Raw genomic sequence first — 6,000 nt, forward strand, 5'->3', positions numbered from 1 at the left:
ATAGTGGATTTCTCCCCGGGAGTGGGGAACGGAGACGTAGGACGGAAGGTCCGAACTCCGTGATCATATTGCTTGATTGAGTTTGGCTTTGCACACTTATATTTGTTCATCTTTATAGCCTTTCTCTCATTGTTTATTTCATGCACTATATCATTTGTTTATGTTACCCTTGTGTTTGCATATCCTTGCATATATCATAAAGTATACCTCTTTGCTAGGATATATCACCTTGTGTATATTGCATATTCTTGCACATAACTCTTTGTATGTCTATCTTGCAAGAATATATTTATTAATTAGTTTTAATTAGCATAAAATCGGATTAGATTAGCATAAGACCCTAATCACCCCTCCCTCTAGGGTCTAACAATTGGTATCAGAGCTTGGTGCTCTTTGATTTAAGGTCTAATCGCCTTGAGTTAAAGATCCAAGTTATCTTTTTGTGCTAATCTTGTTTTGATTGCATTTGCATCTTACTTGCATATTTTTACATATTATGGATATGAATGATGCATCTTGTTTAGGCTATGATTCTAGTGTTGCTCCTAAATTCAATGTTTTCCCCTATGCTCAATGGTGCTTTAGATTCAAAATATTTGTTCAATCTAAAAATATCGATTTATGGTAAATCATTGATTGTGCTTATATTGTGCCCACGTTGGAGAAATCCAAGTGGAGCAAACATGATAAAAAGATGTTTATTATGAACAAGCTTATGTTAGAATTTTTATAAAATGCATTTGATTCATTTATGTCTAACAAGCTTGATTCTTTTGATAGTGCTTATACCTTATGGAAATTTATTGAAGCACATCAAGGAGACTTGGAGGCGATCCGACAAGCTTTGGAGGATCCCGCTTTAAGTTCTAAAGGAGCTTCATGCACACGATCACTAGGCGATAGCCCTAGTGAGGTTTGCGAGTTCGAATCTATTAATGATTTACCTAATGATGAACTTGATTATGCTAGTGAAAAATTATTGCATGCCTTTAACAAATTGCAAAATGATTTTATTGATTTAAAAAGCAAGCATGAAGATTTAAAATCCGATCATGAGAAGTTAGCTTCCAAATTTGATATCATTTATCAAGAAAGTATTGCTCTTCAAGAAAACAATGATATGTTAAATTTGGAAAATAAAAATTTGAAATTGGATATTGCTAACTTGACTCATGATAAAAATAATGCCAACTTAGAAGTACTCATTATGCACACATATATAGCAAAATTTACAAATGCTCTATTTGCGGCCGAAAGGGTTATTTATCTAAATTTTGCTATGATGCACACAAACATAAAAATGTCAATGCTCCTTGTGCATCTCATGTAGCTTCTTCATCACTTACACATTCACATGCTCATTCTCACAAAGTTCATCATAAGCATGCTAGTGTGTTCAAGTGTGATCATTGTGGTCGTTTTGGTCATTTGGCCGAATATTGTTTTGATTTGAAAAAAAAATCTCATTTGCCAAATGCTTCTAGTAGACCACATATTTTTAAATGTGATGTTTGTGGTAGATATGGCCACTTAGGAAAGTTTTATTTTGATAAGGTTTCTCATTTGCAAAATAATTTTAAAAGACCATCCATGTTTGCAAATATTTCTAATGTTTTCCGTGCACGAGCTAATGGTCCACAAAAACAAATGGATCTCTTTCATTGCACATATTGCAATCGGAAGGGTCATTTGAACGATTATTGCTTTGACCGTGTTAGTGCATTACATGCGTCTAAGAGGGTTCATAACCCTAGGGCTTTGAGCTTAAATGATAGGGGTCATGTCCCTAAATCTTTTGGTACCAAGAGTTCTTGGGTACCAAAACAAATTTGATTTTTAAACCAAGATTTTTAATGTTTTTATCTTTCTTTTTCTTGGTTTTGAAAATTATGCTTTAAAATTTTTTATGAAAACAAATTTTCTTTGGTCAAATGAGAGGACTATGTTTATATAACCCTCCGGAGTTTATTGGGTGTTTATTCCTAAATCTTGTTTACCGGGTGCTAAAAATATTTATATGGGTTGATACTAGCTCAATAGCTAGATATAATTGCCTCTCTTGATTTTTGAAAATCAATGATGATTTGATTTTATGTTCTTGTATGATTTACTTGTGATTTATGATTTTATTTGATTGATTTGTTTTCATTCGAAAACATTTTGCATGATTCTCATGCTCTTTTTCTTTTGATTTCATAAATCTATTTTATACATGCTTTTTTATGATATGAGACAATATGTTCATCTTGATATATTTATATATGTTCTCATTATCTCCTGAATGTGAGTAATTTTTGGCATATTATTTATGCTTGCTCACATGTTTACCATGATCTTTTATTGCTTATATTTCATATTTTTGATAGGGGGAGCAATCCCTATACTTGTTTTATACTCACCCATGCTTATTTGTAGGGGGGGCTTTCGCTGTCTTAATTCATTTGTCCCCTTTTTGATGTTATCAAAGGGGAAGAAATATTATGAGTATACAATTCCTTGTTTATATGCATGTGTATTATCTTGTATATGTTCATTTCCTTCATGCATATATTCCTTTTTGTAAATTTTTTGTCATCATCAAAAAGGGGAAGATTGCTGGCCTTCTTGTTTTGATGGTGATTTAGCAAACAATTTACATCTAATGTTGTTTGTCTAGTGTTTGTGTTTTTGTATTTATTCTAGGCAAACAACGTGTTGGAGGATGGATGGAATAGAGCTTCAACGATCATATCAAATGGAGGTTGGCGGAATGTCGGGTTGAGGCCTTGCAATTCAAAGTTAAAGATCAAGTTCAAGCTTCATCCGCAAGTGTACCAAGTCGAGCTTATTGAAGATCAAGATCTCAGTTGTCCAGGTGAAGGGACGAGAGCCGCCAACGCTCGGTGGTTGGTCAGATCCACGCAAGCATCTGACAGCCGTTGTCACGCATACGAGGAGGGGCTTTCCCACTCCTATGTAGCGTGATGCAGAGCACAGCTCTTCGAATGACCATTGACGGTACGAATGAACAGCAGGACGTCTCCGAACAACGTGTGGTCACATCCCATAATTCAAGGAGCAGTCAAGCTGTCTCCCTCACGTGGTCAAATCCCATGAATCAAGGGATGGCCCATGTCATCCCTTGCCTGTTAAAACCCATCTTCAGCAGCATGAAGAGGGGGGATTGGCTGTTGCATATTCTGCTGGCTAATCTCCCAAAGGTTGAACCTGGACCTTTGCCAAAGGCTCCCTCGTTTGAGAACTGAGGCTCCGGCAGCAACTTCGATCGGATCGTCCAAGGGAAGCAGACTCGGCACGAGCACCGAGCGAGGCGTCCTATCGCCACCGAGGAACCCACGTTAAACAAGGAGGGCCTTTCCCTCCGCTTCTGTTGTAAACATTTGATTCATTAGTTTGTAATAAGCTTTCTTATAAATACAAACGAAACTCCTTTCTTCGGAAGAATCAAATTTTCACCCAACATGTACCAAGTCAAGCTTATTGAAGATCAAGATTGCTTGGGTAAATTAGTTTAGGGCTTATATTATGTGTGTTAATACTTCAAGCTCAATATCACACACACACACACGTTTGGTTTGGTTTATCGTCGTTTTGGATTATAAAATTAACGATATTATTTTATATCTTTTATCAAGTTTATAAATCTATTGGAAAGTTTTCAAAACTTTGTTTAAACTCATTTTGTCAAGATCAAGCTTTTACAAGTGCATACTTATGTGATTTTGCAAAATAATGAGATTCCATAATTGGGAAATGAAAATTTGAAAATTCTTTTTTGTAACATGTTCAAAATCACATTTTCAAACATTTCTCAAAGTTTCATCAAGTTTGAAATTGATTTGTTATGTTTAATGGAATTTACAAAATCATGTTTTTGTTCGTGCACATGTTCGTGCATATTTTACAAAACAGATGAGTTTTCATAAATGGGAAGTGTTATTCAAGAAATTCTTTCTTTAAAATGTTTATCTACATGTTTAGAAACTTTCATCAAAATTTTACCATTTTTGGAGTTGATTTACTGTGCCCAATTGATTTTACAAAATCGTGTATGTTAGCAGATTTTCAGAAACTGTATATCTGTGTTCAAACATTTATTTCTCTCAAATGAGAAATGATTTTTCAGAAATTCTTTCTCTAACATATTCTTATACATGTTTAGAAACTTTCCGCAAAGTTTCATAATTTGTGGAGTTGATTTAATATTTTTAATTTATTTTACAAAACCAGATACGTAAATTTCCAGAATGCTGAATTTAGGGGTATTTTGGTCTTTTCAGCCTATAACGGCTAGTTTTTGATATTTTCGGTTTTTGGGAGTTTGTGGCTGGTTTAAGAGGCTATAAAAAGCCCTCAACTTTTATTGTTTCTTATGGATGTTTAAGAGAGTTTTAAAAAGAGTTTTACAAGTTTGTTGAAGGGTTTTTAAGTTTGTTTCAAGAGTTTGTTTGTGAAGAAAATTCCACAAGAGCTTGAGGAGATCATCTATTGAAGTTTGAGCTTCCAACTATTCTCCCTCCACCTCTTGATCTATTAAGAAGTTTTCTAAACTCTTATCTAGCTTTACATTTGCTTAGTTATTTGATTATCTTTCTTTAAAGCTAGTTTTTATATTGAGTTTAGATTTGATTATACTATCTTATTGTTACACACACCCATATTGAGCTTATTGTATTTTCATACATAGTATATTTAGGTTAGTGAGAGTTGTAACAATTGAGTGTGAGCTTTCATTGTGTTCTCATCCATAGTAGAGAACAAACATTTATTATATTAAGCCTAATTGTGAGGATACACTTTGTAATACACTTGTACACCGAGAGGAGTGTGTGGTGAGAGTCGGGGATCGTCCCAAGAGGAGTGGCGTCGGTTGACGAACCTAGGGAGAGGTTGTAACCGAGCACTTGAGGGAGACACGGCTAGGTCCAACACTTAGTGGGTGTAGAGTGTGATTGCAAGAGTGTGAGTTGTAGAGTTTTCGGTAAGCTTGTAAACCGAGTGTGTAGAAGTTCCGGCTTTCAAACCGGATTGTGATAGTGGATTTCTCCCCAGGAGTGGGGAACGGAGACGTAGGACGGAAGGTCCGAACTCTGTGATCATATTGCTTGTTTGAGTTTGGCTTAGCACACTTATATTTGTTCATCTTTATAGCCTTTCTCTCATTGTTTATTTCATCCACTATATCATTTGTTTATGTTACCATTGTGTTTGCATATCCTTGCATATATCATATAGTATACATCTTTGCTAGGATATATCACCTTGTGTATATTGCATATTCTTGCACATAACTCTTTGTATATCTAGCTTGCAAGAATATATTTATTAATTAGTTTTAATTGGCATAAAATCAGATTAGATTAGCATAAGACCCTAATCACCCCCCTCTAGGGTCTAACAATGTACAGTCCCTCCTATTGGATAACAAGTAGGTGATAAAGTAACAAATTCACATACAGTCATTCATCAAACAAATCTCACGCATGTAATAACATATCACAGTCTAATCTGTGCATGTAATTCATAACATATCTAAAATTCTAATAAAATAACAATAAAAATGTAAATTCAACGTACTTATTTCACGACAAATATAAGAATTATAATAAACTAATCTAGAATCAGAAACTATCGCATAATTAATAGATCTAAAATTGTACGGAATAATAAACGGGGAAAAATAGGGATCTTGCGCATAATTAATTTACGACAAAAGTAAGAATTAAATTGAATGAAAAAAATCATAGAAAAGGGATCTTGCGCATAATTAATTTATGATAAAACTAAGAATTATAATGAATAAATAATCGGGATCTTGCCTACGAGGCCAAGGGTTTACGGATGAGGGGACAGCGCTGCTGCAAATATGGCGCGACGGGAGACGACGACGACGGTGAGGGAGAACAGAGGTGGAGGAGCTAGGCAGTCGAGTGGCTGAGGCACGACGGCAGCGACGGAGATGAAGGGGTTGCGGGGTGAAGCGGCGATGGGCAGCTCCGT

This window comes from Asparagus officinalis, chromosome 3 (assembly GCF_001876935.1).
Source record: "Asparagus officinalis chromosome 3, Aspof.V1, whole genome shotgun sequence".
NCBI lineage: Eukaryota > Viridiplantae > Streptophyta > Magnoliopsida > Asparagales > Asparagaceae > Asparagus > Asparagus officinalis.